This window comes from Palaemon carinicauda, chromosome 30, assembly GCF_036898095.1.
Source record: "Palaemon carinicauda isolate YSFRI2023 chromosome 30, ASM3689809v2, whole genome shotgun sequence".
Lineage (NCBI taxonomy): Eukaryota > Metazoa > Arthropoda > Malacostraca > Decapoda > Palaemonidae > Palaemon > Palaemon carinicauda.
This window is the reverse complement of record NC_090754.1, coordinates 76,619,530-76,641,102: the sequence shown is the minus strand read 5'-3', so window position 1 is coordinate 76,641,102 and position 21,573 is coordinate 76,619,530. Positions and strand designations below refer to the sequence as shown.

The following is a 21,573-nucleotide window of genomic DNA, read 5'->3' as shown; positions in this document are numbered from 1 at the left end:
TCCTCCGAGCCTTCCCTTCAGTTGACTGTGGCAAGGCTGAGGAGAGTCGCAGTACCTGTTATCAGTCAAGCAGAGCTTTCAGCCCTACCTTGGATCGTTTCCTAGGTCTCTTTTCCTCATTGACCCGTCTAAAGTCCCGAACGGTCGCCTCAGGATAAATTCCCTGTGGGGCGGCCCAAGTTCCGGTGGTTTCAAAGCAACGATTAACCGGACTTTCTGGCCCCTATGGGACCAGCGGAACGATTAGACCTGCAATGGGTGTTGACCTATGGAACCTCTTGATGGGAGTGGATATTCTCGACCTTTCCCCACATTTTTTATGCTGTTCTCGGACTCGTCAAAGAAAAGGGGGGGAGGGGGGGCATGTTCCGGTTCAGGCCTATGGTCAGGACCTGAAGGATACCTCTCCATCATTCAGGCAGGCTTAGGGGCCGCAGTTTGGCCCCTCTACAGATCCTACAGCTCCTGCTGAGTCGCTCCGTGCGCGACGACTTCATGGTACTGGGGTATTCCAACCAGCAAGGGATGCATTTTCATACCTTCGCATCTTGCAGTAGACATACTGAGATAATTTGAGATCCTCTCAATACCACTATCGGCTTGCTCATTCCAGGCAGAGGAATGTCCTCTCCGACTATCTGAGCAGAGCCTCGTAGATAGAGTGTACCTGGGGGTCTTTGGCCTTTAGTAACCAGCAAGTCTTGGCCTGGGGGACCTGATCGCGACAGCTTGGAACTTAAAGCTTCCGCTGTTCTTCCCCCCAGTCTCAGACCCCAAGACTCTTTGGCAAGATGCATTCCGGTTATGGTCGAACAACATAGACGCCTGCGTCTTCCCTCCTTTGTTGGCTGTTGAGAATGGGTCTCAACAAGACCAGGTTGTCTGTAAATCTTTCAATGGCCCTGAGAGCTCCACTGGGACTATACGCAGAACGGTTTCCGGACCCTCTGCTTCCCCTGACGGAACTCCCGGGAGAGCTTCTCCCACGCCACAGGCTACTCAAACAACCACACTGCAACATCTTTCACGAGCCGGGGCATCGCTTCGGCTTCACGCCTGGAGACACTACGCCTCCTCCTCAAGAAGAGACAACTCGCTACAGTCGCGTGGCGGAGGTCGCGTCATCTGCGATAGTCATCCGCAGGGGTCTACCAGGCGAAGTGGAGAGTCTTCTGTGGTTGGTGTCGTGGGAGATATACCTCTTCCCTTGAGGCCTCTTCTCCAGCAATAACGAACTTATTGCTTTTCGGCGTGAGGAAACTCCTTTCCGCTCTCGGCAGTGAAGCCTGTCGCTCAGTCTTTCCCTGGCCTTCAGGCTGAAAGGAATAAACTTTTTCCTTCCTGCTGGACCTTTCCTCGCTCATGCGAAGCTGCGAACGTCCCTGCCCCCAGTCGGAGTGAGACCTCCAACATGGAGCATGGTTCGGACTTTTTAGTCCCTTAAGAGATCTTCTCAAGACCCATTACGTCAGGCCTCTGATCGTATTCCGTCTTGGGGCTTCTGCTCACTCTGGCCGCGGCCAGTGTGTAAGCAATCTCCTTGGTCTCGTACGACTCCGCCCTTTCTAAGGAATGGGGGAAGGCAACATTCAGTTTCGCTCCTGAGTTGTTGGCTAGACTCAGAATCTTGGGGTCCCGGCCCTTCGGTCCAATTCCTTCAAGATTTCGAGTCACCATTCTGTATCAGATGACCCAAAACCTTCTCCTTCTTGCCAGTAAAGGAATCGAGGGGTTATCTTTGGGAACAGCTGCAGTTTGTCCTCACGTGCAGCCGGGTTGGGAGCATAAGAAGGACACTGGGGAGAGTCACCAGTATACCTCTTCAGCTCGGACTCGGGGACATTCATCTCGACCTGAATCCAGACCCTCCCCCATCACGTCGCCCTACAGCACGATGTCGGATACATCGCAACGTCCCTCGCCTTCGAGTAATACTACTCTGTGACGCAGGTGCTACAAGCTGGAGTATGGAAGCATCTAATGACCTTCGCAGCCCGCTTCCTGCAGGACGTGACCCACAGGAGTATCTTTACGTTTCTATCGCTCTGTGGTGGCTACACAGCAGCTGGTCTAACCTCAGGCTCCTTTTTGGACAGGTAGCAGAAGGTTGAGGGCATTGTTAACAGGTTTTAGTCTGCATGAACGAAAGAAGTATGTCTGGCCCTTACTTCTTTCTTCATCATCCCCTCTACTGGGAAGCAGCATCCTGGTCTCTGCATAGCTGACCTAAAACCTCTGCAGGTAAACCATGCTTCCTTGTGTTCCGAGTATTGAGTCAATACTGTCGCGTCCCCCATACCCTGACGAGGTGGTATTGGGAACGTCCTAACCCAGAGTTCCTTCTGGAACTCCAGGTCAACTGCCTAGGAAGGGTCACGCTTCTTCCTTCACACACAAGCTTATGTAGGCCACACGGTTCGGTGCAGGGACTCCTTTTCTCGAGTGCGACTCACTCGGATTCTGAGTTCCCGGGTAAAGCCAAAGCCAGTATGGCTGGGGACTTTCCACCCTTCCTAAGGGGTAAGTCACCCAATGTAAATAGCGTGGTTTGTATTTCAGTTACGGAACAAATGACAAATTCGGAGATAATTTGTATTTTTGCTAACCATACAAACCTTAGCTATTTACATATATTTGCCTGCCAGCCCTGTCCCCCAAGGCAAGTCCTACCTCTAAGTGAAAGTGAAGCAGTTCACCGGTGTGTGAGGGGGGAGGGGTAGCCAGCTACCACTCCCCTACCCCCCTGCTAACTAGCGTGGGGGTAATGCATCCTCGTTAAATTCTAATGGCTCGCCATTTCAGCTACGCTAAAAGGTAAACCCAATGTAAATAGCTAAGGTTTGTATGGTTAGGAAAAATACAAATTACGTATCTCCGAATTTGTCATATTTGTAAATGAAACAAAAAAAAAAAACTGTTAGGAATACATTAACATTGTTTTGTCAGTTAGAATAATCAATTAAAGGCAAAATTAGCATCCCTTTCCACTCCAGCTCCACAAATAACAAAAACTATTCACATGTGGGACACTCATAAGTGTTCCAATACAGTACAAGTATAAACAAAGGCCCACCTAACTGTGTATCTATTTGGGCAAATACCAGTAGCTTGCCTCATGATCAAAGAGTTCATACAACAAGGATTGCAATTCATGTGGCAAAACTAGAAGATCCCGGCAATCTTGCTTATAACTTTCTTCCCCCAGGCAGACTAGCAACATACTCAGGTGGATCATGCAGATTTATTCCTGACTATGACAGAAACAAACTTCAAGCTTAACGGAGGACCCCGCAACACTGTGGTTCATAATCTGCATGAACAATCCACTGGGTTTAGGAATTGAACACACTTAAAAGTTTGGCTATCTCTGCAAAAAACTGTTCTATGCCACTTTATGTTAACTTGGTTCTGGGGCAAACATTTAAAAAACTGTCCATCACTAAGTTCCAGTATGGAATCACATTCTGTGATCTGGTGATGTAGAGTAGCAATATCTTGAGCCTTGTTGATGTAATCTTGGATACTCAAGTTTTCCAACTGTCGAAGCTCTTTTTCAACTGACTGAGATTGTTGACGAAGATCCGTGCCTGATGTCAAAACTTCTCTAATTACATCATCTTCTAGTTGAGCCTTGAAACTTGAGTTTATATCTTCACTTTCTCCCGTTTCACCCATTTTGAGCAATGCATCATTTATTTCTATCAAAACGAGATAATCATGTTTTGCGATACATTTGATTCCAGGGACAGATGTACTTACTTTTTTCTATATACTGTACATACAGTACTCTGAAAAATAAACTTCCCTTACACTCCCTACTGAGTGTAGGGGGCTGCTGTCAATACCTGGAAAGGAATAACAGATTAAAACATTTTTTGGAAGGAGGGGCTTGAGAGATACCATAGCATATAAATAAAAGAAATTTTTTTCATATATACAAACTATTAAGTTTTCTTAGACACAAACCCCTATATATTGCAACAAGCTATTACAATTTTAGCGAGTGTTAACTCCTTATTGGAAAAGTAGCAGAAGGTTGAGGGCACTGTTACCCGGTTTTAGTCTGCGGGAATGAAAAGATTTGACTGGCTCTTATTCTTTTCTTCATCCTACCCTCTCATGGGGAAAGCAGCATCCTTGGTTCTCTGCATATGCTGACCTCAAACCACTGCAGGTAAACCATGCTCCCTTGTGTACCTAGTTTGTTCCGTAACCGAAATACAAACCACGCTATTTACAAAGGGTTTACTTTTAGCGCAGCTGAAATGACGAGCCAATAGTTTTTAACGAGGGTTAATTACCCCCGCGCTAGTTAGCGGGGGGTGGGGAAGGGTAGCTTGCTACCCCTCCCCCCTCCACACACCGGTGACTTGCTTCACTTCACTTTTGGCTCGGCGGTGATCAGACGTGTCTGTTCATCGCCTTCGTGACAGCCTTTAATTTTCTTCTTTTTCTTTTCAGCTTGTGTGATTGGTTGGAAGTTGACCTTCAGTTATTTTCTTTTATTTAATATGCGGACATGCCCTGGAGTTGCCGGCCGTCCTTGTGGGACTTTCATGTTGGACGTGATTACGGATCCTCACACCCTCTGCCCTCAATGTCGGGGCCGACGGTGCGACCAGGATAACATGTGCCGTGAGTGCAGGGAGTGGTTTGCCTCCCAGTGGGAGAGGTTTGGCCGTCGGCGTAAGAAGAAGTCCAAGAGAGACCGTTCTCCTCCGGGGTTAGCCTTGAAGGAGGAAGGTTCTCGGGACTCTTCTTCCGCCGCCCAAACCTCCTCCGAAGCTCCCCCTCGTCCGCCTCCTAAGGAGAGTCGTCCGAGTGGGAGCGCAGGCCCTTGTTCTGTTTCCCTACCTTCGGTGGGGGGAGAGGGCGTCGCCTCCCATAGCGAGGCGGTTCCCCCTCCTCCTCCGGGGGAGGTTATTGATAATAATACTTTATCCAGTGATGATCTGTTGCAGATTTGGTCGTCCCTGGGGCTTAAGGGCTTGCCCTCCAGGGTCGCTCTTATTGACCTTGTCTCGTTGGGGGCCGCTGTTAAACAGTCGCCGGTGGTAGCGGAGGTAGACCCTCTGTCTATTGTCGACGTCGTGGTGACAGAGGCCTCCGACGTGGCTGGGCCCTCCGACGCAGGTGCTGTTGCTGGTGATGGTGCTCTAGGCTCTCCTCCTCCTTCCGTGCATCCTTCGAAGGGGGAAGTGAGTCCTTCGGTCTCGACTGCTGCCCAGCTTCCTTCTGAGGGAAGTGTTTTGAAGGAGACTCCCCTTTGGAGGACCGATGGTCCCGACGATCTCCCCCGAGGCCGCCTCCGCCGTAAGGCTCACCGCCCTCTACGCCACAAGGGCCTCCCTTCCCCTTACAGGGGGACTAAGAGGCGCCTTTTTGGGTCTTCGTCCTCCGGGGGGGACTCTCCTCGTCAACCTCAACCGACTGCTCCGCCCTCCTTGAACCTCTCTGCGGACCGCTCTCCATCTCCTGCCGGATCTTCGCCTTCTGGAGAACTCGTCACCCGACGGGCAACGGTCCCTTCGGGGCTAAGGGATTCTTCCCTTACGCGAGCAGGGCCAGCGCACAAGCGCTCTCCTGCTCGCCAGCGATCTCCTGCTCGCCAGCGATCTCCTGCTCGCCAGCGATCTCCTGCTCGTCGACGATCTCCTGCTCGCCAAGACTCTCCTGCTCGCCGACGCTCACCTGCTCGTCGGCTCTCTCCTGAGGTTCGCCCCCCTCGCCAGCGCTCTCCTGCTCGTCAGCTCTCTTCCGAGCGTCAGCGCTCATTTGAGGACCATCGCCCTGCGGTCTCTGACCACCCTTTAGTTCCTGCTGAACTCCCTGCTCACCATTCACCTGGTCCTGTGGCTACGCAACATCGTGCTGCGCGTGTGTCAGAAACACATGCTCGCCAACGCGCCAGCGATCTTCCCGTTCCTGCTCGTGAACCTATCCTCTCACAGGACACGCGTCGACCTTCTGCTCGCCAGCGATCACCAGCTCGCCAGCGATCACCAGCTCGCCAGCGATCACCAGTTCGCCAGCGATCACCTTCACATGCTGCCCGCCATCGCACGAACCTGCATGATCGCCCGCTTACGCATGCTGCTCCTCATCGCAATACCCTGAACGATCGCCTTCCTGCGGATGCTGATCACCATCGCACCCTTTCTCGCGATCATTCACCTGCGCATGCTGCTCGCCATCGCACAACCCTGCACGATCGCCCGCTTACGCATGCTGCTCCTCATCGCAATACCCTGAACGATCGCCCTCCTGCGGATGCTGATCACCATCGCACCCTTTCACGCGATCATTCACCTGCGCATGCTGCTCGCCATCGCACAACCCTGCACGATCGCCCGCTTACGCATGCTGCTCCTCATCGCACAACCCTGAACGATCGCCTTCCTGCGGATGCTGATCACCATCGCACCCTTTCACGCGATCATTCACCTGCGCATGCTGCTCGCCATCGCACAACCCTGAACGATCGCCCGCTTACGCATGCTGCTCCTCATCGCGCAACCCTGAACGACCGCCCTCTTGCGCGCAATCATTCACCTTCACATGCTGCTCGCCATCGCTTACCATCACGTGGTCATTATCGCCAGCGATCTTCTTCACCTACGCGGCAGCACGATCCCTCGCCGTCGCGCCATCGCTTGCGTTCGTCGCCTCGGACACGTGTTCATTTACCTGCCCACCCTCACGCCCACTCGCCTGCGCGCCCGCGTGATCGCTCGCCTGCGCGCCCGCGCGATCGCTCGCCTGCGCGCCCGCGCGCCCGCGCGCCCGCGCGCCCGCGCGACCGCTCGCCTGTGCGCCCGCGCGACCGCTCGCCTGTGCAACCATTCGCCTTTGCGCGACCGTTCACCCTCGCGCGACCATAGTTCGCGGCGAATTCCACAGCCGGTGGTAGCAGCAGGGACGCGTGCTCCTAGACGGCACTCGGGATCACCTCCATCCAAGCACAGGTTGGTATTGCAGGATGTGGACAGGTCATTACAGCATTCTTCCCCACCTTCTTTTCAGGCAGGTACCGTCGTGTCCACTCCAAAGGATCGCCCGATCCCTTTCACCTTGGCGAGGATTTCGGACTCTGTGTCCTTTGAGCAGCAGACTTGGTTTGGTCCGCTGGCACGGGCGTTAGTGAGGGTTATGAAACCAGCACTCGCCGGCCAGGGTAACAAACCAGCGGCTGTCTCTCCTACGCTGAAGAGAAAGAGAGGAGTGGACTTTGTGGTGACTTCCCCCAGGGCGAAGTTGGTTCCCAAGAGGTCGGTCTCGAGGGTCCCCTCTCCTGCACGAGTACTCTCTCCTTCTCCCGTGGACGAGGCCTTTCCGTCCTCAGGTGAGTCCAGTGGACCGGTAGTCTTCCCCCCGGCACCAGGGGGGGAGACTTCGCTTCAGGCAGGAGAATCGTCTCGTGAGGAAGGGGCCCCTCGAACCTCGTTGTTGGGATCCTGTATCCCTCCTAGGAGGGAGCCCAAGGATTCCAAGACCATCCCTAAATCCTCTGCAAGGATTCGACAGGAACCCACGACTACCCAGGGGAATGTCCACGTATCACCCCAGGAAGAGATTCCTGGGGCAGGAGACTTAGCTGCCAGCCCGCAGGGAGGAGAACAGCAAGAGTCCGAACATGCCTTCTGGCAGGTCCTAAGCCTGATAAGGCAACTTAACAGTCTTACGGATCCAGTCATCCCCCCCCCGTGAAGGCAAAGACACAATTCTGGATGAAGTGTTCGACGTTCGGAAGGCCCCTAAGACCAGTGCAGCTCTGCCCTGGTCTCGGGGGCTGAAGAGTGCCAGAGCTAGGGCCAATGCTCAGCTCGCACTTCTTGCCTCCTCCAGTCGTTCCACTGCCGGGAACAAACTCATCCCTCCTCCTCGCCTTCAGCAGAGGAGGTATTTCGAGATCCTGGGTGAGCACAACCTCGCTCTTCCGCTCCATCACTCTGTGGAGGAGCTGGCGAAGGGAGTTCCCTTGGAGAAACTCTCTGCCCGGCAGGTGTCGTTCTCGGCGGCAGAGATCCTTAACCACGAGAAGGTCGCTAAGTGTGCCATGCAGGCCACTTCGTGGCTGGACTTCTGGTTAGGATCTCTGGGCATCCTATTGCGATCTGAGGACTTGTCCAAGGAGACCAATAGGAAGGCCCTAGAGACCTTCTTGCTCTCGGGCACCCGCTCCATCGAGTTCTTGGCGCACCAGGTTACCACCCTGTGGGCCAACTCGGTGTTGAAGCGTCGCGATGCTGTGTCCGAGAGATTCCATCCGAAGGTCCCCGCCGTAGATGTGTGTAGGCTCCGACATGCCTCCCTCCTGGGGGAGAGCCTGTTTGAGCCTCAAGACTTGGAGCGAACGGCTGAGAGGTGGAGAAAATCCAGCACGGACTCCCTCCTCCACAGGGCCCTTACAACTCGGCCCTATAAGCCTCCAGCCCCGCCACAACAGCAGCAACAGCCTCGTAAGGCTCCAAAACAGGCACCGGCAGCTAAGAAAGTGGTGTCTAAGCCCCAGCCCTTTCCAGCCAAGGTCAAGAGGGGTGGTAAGTCCTCCAGGGGAGGCAAGACTTCTAGGGGTGGCGGCCGCGGCCGCAAGCCCTAGGGGTGGCAGTCCCCCTGCGTGTCCACCTGTGGGGGGATGCCTTCAGCGTTGCGTCCGCAGGTGGCAACATCTCGGGGCCGATGCTTGGACGATCTCGGTGATCGGCCAAGGTTATCGCGTCCCGTTCACGTCATCTCAACCTCCCCCGACAGCGAATCCAGTGTCGTTGAGCTCCTATGCCATGGGATCGGCAAAGGGGCTGGCCCTTCAGGCCAAAGTCAAGACCATGTTCGAGAAGGGTGCTCTCCAGGAGGTCGTGGACGGCTCTCCAGGCTTCTTCAGTCGACTCTTTCTTGTAAAGAAGGCTACTGGAGACTGGAGACCCGTCATCGATCTCTCGGCTCTGAACAGGTTTGTCAAACAAACCCGTTTCAGCATGGAGACAGCAGACACGGTCAGACTTGCGGTGAGACCACAAGACTTCATGTGTACACTGGATCTAAAGGATGCGTACTTCCAGATCCCAATCCATCCGTCTTCCAGGAAGTACCTGAGATTCTGCCTAGACAACAAGATCTACCAGTTCAAGGTGCTGTGTTTTGGTCTCTCCACAGCTCCTCAGGTGTTCACCAGAGTGTTCACCCTGATTTCGACTTGGGCGCACAGGAACGGCATTCGTCTCCTTCGTTACCTAGACGATTGGCTGATCCTAGCAGACTCGGAGTCGACCCTTCTTCGACACCGAGACAGGCTTCTAGATCTTTGCCAGGATCTGGGGATCGTGGTAAACCTCGAGAAGTCCTCTCTGCAGCTGTCCCAACGACTGGTTTATCTAGGCATGCTAATAGACACCAATCTCCACAAAGCCTTTCCATCAGACGACCGGATAGCAAGGCTGAGGAGGGTGGCGGAAGCTTTCCTCAGGCGAAAAGAACTCCCCGCCCAATCGTGGTTGCGTCTCTTGGGCCACCTATAATCCCTGGCCCGTCTGGTTCCAAACAGCCGCCTCAGGATGAGATCCCTTCAATGGCGGCTCAAGTCCCGGTGGAATCAAGGATCCGATTCCCCGGACACTCTGATCCCAATGGGGTCTCTGGAACAGACGGACTTGCGGTGGTGGCTGGCCGACGAGAACCTGCGAAAGGGAGTGAGTCTTCTCGTCCTTCCCCCGGAATTGACTCTGTTTTCGGACGCGTCAAAAGAAGGGTGGGGGGCGCACGTTCTGAACCAGAGGGCCTCAGGCCTTTGGTCAGAATCAGAAAAGTGCCTACACATCAACCTGCTAGAATTGAAGGCCGTCTTTCTGGCCCTTCAACAGTTCCAACGGTTCCTGGCGGGTCACTCCGTGGTGGTGATGAGCGACAACACCACGGTAGTGGCTTATATCAACAAGCAGGGAGGCACTTTTTCGCAACAGCTATCCCATCTTGCAGTAGAGACTCTGAGGTGGACCGAAACCCACTCGATAACACTATCAGCTCGCTTCATTCCTGGCAAGAGGAATGTGCTCGCCGACAGTCTGAGCAGGGCTTCGCAGATAGTGAGTACCGAGTGGTCTTTGGATCCTCAGATAGCCAACAAAGTCCTGACTTTGTGGGGTTCCCCGACGGTGGACTTGTTCGCGACAGCCTTGAACTTCAAGCTGCCCCTGTACTGCTCACCAGTCCCGGACCCCAAGGCACTCTGGCAAGATGCTTTCCAGCAACGGTGGGACAACATCGACGTGTACGCCTTCCCACCATTCTGTCTGATGAGAAGGGTGCTCAACAGGACCAGACTATCGGTCAACTGTTCCATGACTCTAGTAGCTCCGCTATGGCATCACGCGGAATGGTTTCCGGACCTTCTGCAACTCCTGACGGAACTCCCAAGGGAGCTTCCTCCACGACACGAGCTTCTCAGACAACCCCACTCCGGTGTCCCTCACAGGGCCGTAGCCTCGCTTCGGCTTCACGCCTGGAGACTATCCAGCGTCTCCTCGCGGAGAGAGGCTTTTCGCAACAGGTTGCGGAGAGAATGTCTCGGCACCTGCGAAGGTCCTCTGAGGGAGTCTACCAAGCGAAGTGGAGAGTCTTTTGTGGTTGGTGTCGTGGAAGGGGTATCTCTCCACTCGATGCCACTATTCCAGCAATAGCGGACTTCCTTGTGTATCTGCGAGAAGAAATGCGCCTTTCTGTCTCGGCAGTGAAAGGCTATCGCTCAGCCTTAAGCTTGGCCTTCAGATTGAAGGGCGTGGATATTTCTTCATCGCTAGAACTCTCTTTACTCATACGTAGCTATGAGCTTACCTGCCCCCAGTCGGAAGTGAGACCCCCTCCTTGGAACGTGGTTCGAGTTCTCAGGTCTCTCAAGAGACCTCCCTTCGAGCCATTACCCAGGCCTCCGATCGCCACCTGTCTTGGAAGACGGCTTTCCTACTCGCCTTGGCCTCGGCCAAGCGAGTTAGTGAACTTCATGGTCTCTCGTACGACATCGCCCATTCAAGGGGATGGGGGGAGGTAACGTTCAGGTTCGTCCCTGAGTTTGTGGCCAAGACTCAGAATCCTGGAGTGCCGGATCCTCGGTTCGACTCTTTCAGGATCGCGAGTCTCCGTTCTGTAACAAACGACCCAGACCAGCTGCTACTATGCCCAGTGAGGTGTCTGAGGTACTACTTGAAGAGAACGGCTGCAGTCCGTCCTCATGTGCGAGCTTTGTTTGTGAGCACAGGCAGGACAAAGAGGAGGGTCACAAGGAACACCATCTCTGCTTGGATTCGAAGGGTTATCCACCATGCCCTGAATCCTGACCCTCCTCCGTCACGTCGCCCTCGGGCCCACGATGTCAGGGGTATTGCTACATCCCTGGCCTTCAAGAGAAACTTCTCTGTGACGCAGGTACTTCAAGCGGGGGTCTGGAAGCGTCAAACGACCTTCACAGCCCACTACCTGCAAGACGTGACCCACAGGAGCCTCGATACGTTCTCTATCGGCCCTGTGGTGGCTGCACAACAGCTGGTCTAACCTCAGGCTCCTTTTTGGACAAGTAGCAGTAGGTTGAGGGCGTTGTTACCCGGTCTTAGTCTGTGTGAATGAAAGAGTATGTCTGACCCTTACTTCTTTCTTCATTCTCCCCTCTCTTGGGGAAGCAGCATCCTGGTCCTCGCATAGCTGACCTCGACCTCTGCAGGTAACCCATGCTTCTTTGTGCTCCTAGTATTAAGCTTAATACTGTTGCGTCTCCCATACCCTGACGAGGTGGTATGGGGAACGTCCTATCCTAGAATTCCTATCTGAAGGTCTCAAGGTCAACTTCATAGGACGAGTCACACTCTCCTCCTCACACTACTTATGTAGGCCACTCGTTCCTAGCGATGCTAGGAACCTGTGAGGTACAGGGGCTCCCTCTCTCTAGTGCTGCTCACTAAGGGATCGAGCCCCCGGGCAAGCCGAAGTCAGTAAGGCTGGGGACTTTCCACCCTTCCTAAGGGGTAAGTCACCCTTTGTAAATAGCGTGGTTTGTATTTCGGTTACGGAACAAATGACAAATTCGAAGATAATTTGTATTTTTCCTAACCATACAAACCTTAGCTATTTACACATATGTGCCCGCCATCCCTGACCCCCAAGTCAAGTCCTACCTCTAAGTGAAGTGAAGCAAGTCACCGGTGTGTGGAGGGGGGAGGGGTAGCAAGCTACCCTTCCCCACCCCCCGCTAACTAGCACGGGGGTAATTAACCCTCGTTAAAAACTATTGGCTCGTCATTTCAGCTGCGCTAAAAGTAAACCCTTTGTAAATAGCTAAGGTTTGTATGGTTAGGAAAAATACAAATTATCTTCGAATTTGTCATATTAAGACAATACTGTAGCATCCCCATACCCTGGCGAGGTGGTATTGGGAAAGTCTTTGTTACATCAGTTTTTCCTACAATAGACTCGGAATAACTTTACCTAGACATTCACACTTCTGCATGTCTCAACACACGTCTTGCATAGGCCGCGGACCTTGCGTAGTAAGGCTTTAGCGAGTGCAGGGACTCCTTATTTTAGAGTACTAACATACTCAGATAAGGAGCCCCCGGGTAAAGCCAAAAGCCAGATTGGCAGGGACGTCCACCCTTCCTAATGGGTGAGTCACCCTTAATAAATAGTGTGGTTTGTATTCCAGTTACGGAACAAATGACATTCGTAGATAATTTGTATTTTTCCTAACTATACAAACCTTAGCTATTTATACAAAGTTGCCTGACAGCCCTATCCCCCTTGAAGTCCTACCTCTAAGCAAAGTGAACTAAATCACAGGTGTGTGAGCGGGAGTGGTAGCAAGCTACCCCCTTACTCCCCCTACCCCCGCTAACTAGCGGTGTGGGTAGTTAACCCTCGCTAAAATTTTAATGGCTCATCATTTCAGCTTCGCCAAAAGTATAACCCCAAATAAATAGCTAAGGTTTGTATAGTTAGGAAAAATACAAAATATCTACGAATTTGTCATATTTCTCCTATCGTTTATATCCTTATTTCCTTTCCTCACAGGGCTATTTTTTCCTGTTGAAGCTCCTAGGCTTATAGCATCTTTCTTTTCCAACTAGGATTGTAGCTTAGCTAGTAATAATAATAATAATAATAATAATAATAATAATAATACGTTGTTTTTATATTGTATAAGGGCATTCCTGGTATGAGCTGGAAACACCAATTGAAGTTTTGTTTCAAGGAACAGTACATTAGCAAAATTGGGACAGGTAATCAAGTAGTGGGATATCATCCACTTCCAAGAAATTAATCTTTCACTTTATTTTGCCATCTTTGAGTATATACATCTTTGTCCTCTATGCAATCACTGTTCTTGATTGGGTTATTAAGTTTTTATCCAAACTGTATTATTATTTTTATTAGTATTGTTTACTTTAAGAGGTTGCTTTTCATTTGAACAGGTAACAAATTACATCTTTACCATATTTTACAAATTATTTGATTAATTGGTTTAGTAGCAGGTCCGTGCTAGCTACTGGTCTGTTGAAGGATTCTTTTAAGTTGGAATACAGAAATGAGCCTTTTTACTCTTCCTATGATTCCATTACTAAACACAAAATATCTTGTCTGGTAATCTTAGTTTGTTCTTACACATACACAAATAGGTAATGTCTCCAGCAGAACTGAAATGGCCATTGAATTCATCAATCAGGTAGTTAACAAGTGATGAGGACAGGCTAATACAGTAGTCCTGCACACTTTCCTGTCAAAGACACTACTTTTGTCTTCAGCTACAGCAAGTACGGGTGTAGTGTTGCAACCTATCCAAAGGCTTTAATATTTTTCTCTTTCTTACAGAGTGAATGGTTGGTTGTTGGATTCAAAAGATGTTTTACACAAATTTTGTAACCAAGTGGCAAAAGGGTGGACACTGTCAGTGGTTTATACACTATGTAAATCTTGTACATACATACATACATATACCAAAGGCACTTCCCCCAATTTTGGGGGGCAGCCGACATCAACAATGAAACAAAACAAAAACAAAGGGGACCTCTACTCTCTACGTTCCTCCAGCCTGAACAGGGACTCGGCCGAGTTCAGCTGGTACTGCTAGGGTGCCACAGCCCAACCTCCCACATTATCCACCACAGATGAAGCTTCATAATGCTGAATCCCCTACTGCTGCTACCTCCGCGGTCATCTAAGGCACCGGAGGAAGCAGCAGGGCCTACCGGAACTGCATCACAATCGCTCGCCATTCATTCCTATTTCTAGCACGCTCTTTTGCCTCTCTCACATCTATCCTCCTATCACCCAGAGCTTTCTTCACACCATCCATCCACCCAAACCTTGGCCTTCCTCTTGTACTTCTCCCATCAACTCTTGCATTCATCACCTTCTTTAGCAGACAGCCATTTTCCATTCTTTCAACATGGCCAAACCACCTCAACACATTCATATCCACTCTAGCCGCTAACTCATTTCTTACACCCGTTCTCACCCTCACCACTTCGTTCCTAACCCTATCTACTCGAGATACACCAGCCATACTCCTTAGACACTCCATCTCAAACACATTCAATTTCTGTCTCTCCATCACTTTCATTCCCCACAACTCCGATCCATACATCACAGTTGGTACAATCACTTTCTCATATAGCACTCTCTTTACATTCATGCCCAACCCTCTATTTTTTACTACTCCCTTAACTGCCCCTAACACTTTGACGTACATCTGCTTCCACTCCGCCATTTGCTGCAACAACAGACCCCAAGTACTTAAACTGATCCACCTCCTCAAGTAACTCCATTCAACATGACATTCAACCTTGCACCACCTTCCCTTCTCGTACATCTCATAACCTTACTCTTACCCACATTAACTCTCAACTTCCTTCTCTCACACACCCTTCCAAACTCTGTCACTAGTCGGTCAAGCTTCTCTTCTGTGTCTGCTACCAGTACAGTATCATCCACAAACAATAACTGATTTACCTCCCATTCATGATCATTCTCGCCTACCAGTTTTAATCCTCGTCCAAGCACTCAAGCATTCACCTCTCTCACCACTCCATCAACATACAAGTTAAACAACCATGGCGACATCACACATCCCTGTCTCAGCCCCACTCTCACCGGAAACCAATCGCTCACTTCATTTCCTATTCTAACACATGCTTTACTACCTTTGTAGAAACTTTTCACTGCTTGCAACAACCTTCCACTAACTCCATATAACCTCATCACATTCCACATTGCTTCCCTATCAACTCTATCATATGCTTTCTCCAGATCCATAAACGCATCATACACCTCCTTACCTTTTGCTAAATATTTCTCGCATATCTGCCTAACTGTAAAAATCTGATTCATACAACCCCTACCTCTTCTAAAACCACCCTGTACTTCCAAGATTGCATTCTCTGTTTTATCCTTAATCCTATTAATCAATACTCTACCATACACTTTTCCAACTACACTCAACAAACTAATACCTCTTGAATTACAACACTCATGCACATCTCCCTTACCCTTGTAGCAAATATAATTATTTGCAGTCATCCCCATGTGATGAGTGCAGATTGTGGCCTCCCACCCATTGACAGTAAGAGGAGGAAAGCCTAGTCTTCTTTATTGTCATCTATGGCAACACCTAATATGATGCAAAAGAGACTTTATAGACTTATCTCTCCCCATCAAGTTCATCAGTCACTGAAGGTCTAGGTAAATGCCCATGGTTCATGCAACTGTTCTTAGATCCGTTGAAGGATGATTGGGGCGCACATCTGGGTGACCGTGACCTGGTTGCATCAGGTATGTGGTCAGTAGAAAATGAGCATTTGCATGTAAATGTGTTTCAAATGTAAGGAGTATTTCTAGCTTTGCAAGCATTCTTAATGTGTACGAGGAGTCAGTCACTTGGTAGTTTTGATGAATGACAACACCACCATAGTAGGTTATGTCAACAAGCAAGGGACATGTTATCACTTCCTCTTTGCAAGTTGACAAAGCAGATGTACATCTGGGTGGTGTACCACCCTTTAGAGCTGTCAGCCAGATACATTCCAAGTAAGGTAATTGTACTATAGTGCTCCCAAACGAAAGTGGCAGTCGAATGACAGTTCTTCTTAATACTTAGTATAGTTTTCAAATAATTTCGTACCTTCACGACCTCTAGGTGAGGACACAAGAAAACAATTTGCCCAGCTTGACATTTGCGGATTAACTGATTTAGCATGTCGGACTAATCCCATTCTTCTCTGAGAATGGGTGACCTCTAAATCTTAATCTTCTAATTCTTTCTGGGGTTTTTTTCTGCCTACAGAGTTTTTGTTTGTAATCATTTTAAACACATACACACAAACACACACTCATACATATATGTATGTATGTATGTATGTATATATATATATATATATATAAATATAATATTTATCTATATAATATATATATATATATATATATAAATATAATATTTATCTATATAATATATATATATATATATATATATAATGATAGATATATATATATATATATATATATATACATATATATATATATATATATATATATATAGATAGATAGATAGATAGATATATCTTTATTCATTTATTTATCTAGTCTTTCTATTGAGAATTGTCGAAGCCTTTAAGGTCTCCTCATTTAGTATTTGTCGATTATGTTAATTTTGTTACATTTGCAATTTCGAAATACTGTATACTAAACAGTTATTTCAATGCTTTATGAATTTTCATATTTAACATTTTCGTATTTAACATTTTCGTATTTACAAGCCATAATAAGAAATGGTAATAATATCTAAAATATCAACAAAAGTCCTTTATTACTTAGGGAAAATAAAGTCAGTATATACTCAAAATTGAATTTATACAATTGTACAAAAAAAAAAAAAAAAAAAAAAACTCCGACTACTGTTCATATTTATATCTCCTCCTCCTCCTCATCATCATCATCTGACGAAGCTACATTGATTATGAAAGACTCCTACAAATGCTCTGCAGCATCAAGGTGGTCTCATTCAGAACCTTCTATTTGAAGCTTCTTTACGTGTTTTTCAGCATTTTCCCCAGTTTTCTTTTGTCACTTCCAAGCTTTAGGACTTTCAAAGGTCATTCAGTGCCACAGTGCCAAGTGAAACGTGAGTAAAAGACACAATGTAATAAATGAATTGAATATAAGATTTGATTGTGCATATATAAACATATATATATATATATATATATATATATATACATACATATGTGAATATATATATATATATATATATAATGCCGTATATCATATTCACTCAGATGTAAAAATAATAAAGACAAGTGCGTCTTGTTTTTAAATGCATTAGAGACTTTTAATCTATTCCAATTTCTTTTCCATTGGCCACCTGGGAAAAATAGCCGAAAAGGGAGCTACAGTATATCCGGGATAATGACCGACGGAACTGTCCCACCTTTAAGAACTTAATCCATCCTCTGCTTTTGGGCTTCTCCAGGTAAAATGACCGAAATATTTAAGATTCGATGTGAAAAAATAAGCTCTCAGCTGCCACTTTCGTTTGGGAGCACTATAGTAGACATGCTCAGTTGCCAGGCAAAGCTTGTAGGATTGGAGTGGTCCCCATATCCATGCACAACAAGAGATTTCTTTCCATGTGGGGTTCACTGGGAACCGACCTGTTTGCCATGCGGTTAAACGGGAAGCTCCCTACATGAATACAAACCATCATTTCTCAATAGGTGTTTGTTGCGACACAGATACAAACCTTACGCTATTTATAGGGTAGAGTATTACTTTTGGCAATGCTGAAAACTAGCCAAGACAATTTTAGTGAGAGATAACTACCCCCATTCACTAGTTAGCGGAAGGGAGGGGTAGACCGGCTACTCCGCTCACTCACACCTGTCGGCTGAGTAACCACTTTTACTTTTGGCTCGGTAGAGTGCCGTCTCTCTCTCCCGTTAACTCATAAACTGCCTTGACTTTATTTGCTTTTCCTTTTTCATTTGTGTATGGTGTGTGTGTGTTTATTGTCCCGCTATGCAGACATGTCCTGGTCGCGAGCCCTGCTGCTGCAGTACCTTTATGTCGTCCGTAGACACGGACCCTCACCCTCTGTCACGTCAGTGTTCTCGGGACAACACCTGTTCTGAGTGTCGGGAGTGGCCTGCCTCCCAGTGGGAGAAGTTCGGGCGAAATCAAAAAAATCGCGGGCTTCTACTTCCTCTACGCCTAAATCTCTGTCCGAAGCTGCTTCTCTGCCGGACCCTTCCGGGGTATGACCGAGTGGCAGCACAGGGCTTTTGACTCCAGTCAACCCTATGGGATAGGCGAAGGTGTCAGCTCCCCTAGTGAGTCGGCTCCTTTCCTTCTCCCAGGGAGTTTCTGTTCCTTTTCTGACCTTGTGTCTTTTTGGCCATCATTGGGCATCGATGGCCCCCCTTCGAAGGAAGCTCTCTTCAAGCTCCCTCAAAGGGGAGCGGAAAGAAGGCGGTTATCTCCTTCCTCCGCAGAGGTTGATCCTCCTAATGTGGGTGCAGGCGCTGCTGCCCGTCGGTCAGGCCTAGAGTTTGTTTTCGACGCCGAGGAGTTAGCTAACCCACCAGGGGCGGTAGCAGGGCTTTCTCCAAGGCAGGTTTCCCCTTCGGGGGGAACATATCTCTCGTTTGTGAGAGAAGATTGCCTCTGATTATCAGAGATCTCCTTATGCTTATGGCTCTCCTCCAGGGGTGGAGCGAGAGCCTTGTCTTAAGCGACGTTTTCCTTCGGGGGAACTCTCCTCCCCTGCGGAGGATTTATCCTCAGATCTGAATCAGTCTCCCTCCCCGGGTGGAGTCTGCTGAACGTTTCTCTCCTGAGGTTCGTAGGGTGGAAGGGTTTGTAACTCCTCTCCATCCCGGACGTTCTCCTCCTCGTGCTGTGAGGAGACATCTTTTTGAACTTGCTGGTTCTCCTCGCGTGGACCCTTAGGGGTCTCGTGACGATCACCCTTTGGGCTGGCATGATCGTGAGCCTTCGGGCTCTCGTCATGTTGATCCTGTGGGTTCTCATGACAGTAGGAGTCCTTCGGGGCTCCGTCGCGCTGATCCTTCGGGCTTACGCGACTCGAAACCTTCGGGTTTCAGTTATGCTGAACATTCGGGCTCTTGTAACGATGGTAACGTTGAGCCTTTGGGATCTTGTGCCATCAGTCACGCTGATCCTTCGGGGTCTTGTGACAGAGGAATTGGTTCCTCATCACGCAGATCATTCGGGTTCTCCTAAATTTAGTTACGCTGAACCCTTGGACTCTCGTAACTTTAGTCACTCTGACACTCCGGCGTTTCGTGACAAGGAAACTTCAGTTTCTCATTGCGCTGACCCTTCGGGTCTCGCAACTCGTGCCTTTAATCACGCTGACCTTTCGGGGGTTCGTGACAGAGGAACTTCGGTTTCTTGTTGCGCTGACCCTTCGGGGTCTCGCAGCACAGTACATGCTGAACTTTCGGGTTCTCGTGACCCTAGTCATTGCGAGTCTTACTCGTATAACAGAGTGTTATTGGACTCTCGTTGTGTTGACCGCTTGCGCTCACGCAACTTACACTACCGTGAACCTTCGGGTGATCGTAGCAATGAGTTCTCTCCTAAGTGCCAAGAGTGTTACTCTTACGACAGAGAGTTTTCGGACTCGTCACGGTGAGAGCTTGCACACTCTCGACCAACCTTATGCGTGCTACGCACGTAACCAACACTGCACGCGCAAACAAAGCGCACGCAATCAGCGCCATGTTGAAGTGCACGCGCGTGGCCATCTTGGCGCGTGCAATCTTTACTATGCTGAATCATCAGGTGCGCGCAACCCAACAGGAACTAGTGATGGAGTTCCTAGCCGCCCGAGTTATAGTAGAGCATGCGATCGTGGTTCACGATCCCCTGTTGCCCCCCCCCCCCCCCCCCCCCCAGGATTCCCACCTCTAGATACAGCTCTTCCTCGCGCTGTGTCATGCGACAGAACAGCGTCACACGACGCTCTACAAGCACCAACTCTCGATATTCTCACACCTCAGTCAGGAGAGGGTTCTCGCGTTTTAACAGCCTCGACGAACCAAACCCGCCTCTGTATGGTAGCGACCTCATCCCCGAAAGAATTACTGTCTCTCTTTTTTGCGGTAGGGGTTAACCTTCCTGCAAGAAGAATCACCCATCAGTCTCCCCAGTCTCATAGGCCCCCGTCACCATAGAGACAACAGTCGCCCACGCTACTCCACCCAGATCCTATCCCAAAGGGTAGGCTTGTGCCAATCTTGCCTGCTGGGAAGCCTCCCTCAGGCAAGAGGGTTAAGAAACCTGCCCAGGTTCATAAACCCAGGGATCCGTGTCTTTCTAAAGACCCTCCCTTCAGTTCCTCGAGAGCCCGCGACTCGCCATGGCTTCGCGCCTTATTTGATGTAATGCATCAAGCCATGACGGGAGTCATTTCCTGCTTCCAGTCCTTAGGGGACACTCCTAGGATCCCTTTGTTGCCACCTCTCGTCCCAGGGACCTCTCCTCCCTCCGATCCTAGGAGGAGATCGGAGGGTTCTGCGCCTGCGGGCCCGACTGGCAAGGCGAATCTGTTATCCCATCCTAAGAGACCACGGGAAGAGAGTAGGAAAGAACCCCAGGGTAGCCCCCTGCAGTTCAAGATGCCACAGGCCAGACCCAAGGGAAAGAGTAAAAGGATTCGTCCTTTGCCCCCCAAGGAGGATAGGGTGACTTGCTACAGGGACTCCTTCTGTCCCTCGCCGGTCGAGATAGTGCCTAAGGAGGTACGACCTGTGACTGGGAATGACATGCTCCCTCTGGCAGCGAACTCCCTTCCCGCCTGTAGACCAATGGAGCCCTCTGGGCCCTCGTTGACAGAGGACCACCTGCCTCGTAGCAGGGAGCTGAAAGAATTTATTCACCATCCCAAAATTCTCGTCCGGGGCTTCCTTCTTCACTGCCTCTTGGGCAGCCGGAAGTGAGCACCTCCTCAGCAGTCTCCATATCCCCGGTCTATCCCGTTGACAACTACGACTCACTCCGGGTTCGTATGGATGAGAGTTCGGATGTGGAAGGGTAGAGCGATCCAGAGGACGACGCTTTGACAGCAGCTGCTAGTCCTAAGCTAACGGACGATGAGAGGAAGGAGTCGGAACATGCCTTCTGGCAGGTCCTAGCCTACATCCAATCCATCAATGGACTACCAGAGCCATCGGCAGCCCCTCTAGATGGACCAGTTCGTGGCTTGACTAATGGTTGGTATCCTTGGGACAACTGATTCGGTCTGAGGATCTGTCTTGGGAGTCCTCCAGGAAGTCTTTGAAGACTTTCCAATTGCGGGGACTCGGGCCATCGAGTTTTTCTCCCACCAGGTAGTGAACCTTTGGGCTAACACTAAGAGGTGAGATGCCGTCATAGGCAAGTTCCACAGATACCTCCCTCTGGCTGAAGTAGCGAGACTAAGGAATGCACCCTTCGAGGGGGATTCCTTGTTTGACCCCGAGGATGTTGAACAGATGGCAGAGAGGTGGAGGAAGTCCAGCCAGGACTCCCTCATCCAAAAGG

At 49.8% G+C, this 21,573-nt stretch overlaps 1 protein-coding gene across 3 annotated transcripts in view; it reads left to right on the top strand.

Annotated features, from left to right (window-relative positions):
• Window positions 1-21,573, top strand: part of Tgt (tRNA-guanine transglycosylase) — a 196,498-nt gene that overhangs the window by 22,044 nt on the left and 152,881 nt on the right. The window lies entirely within an intron of this gene.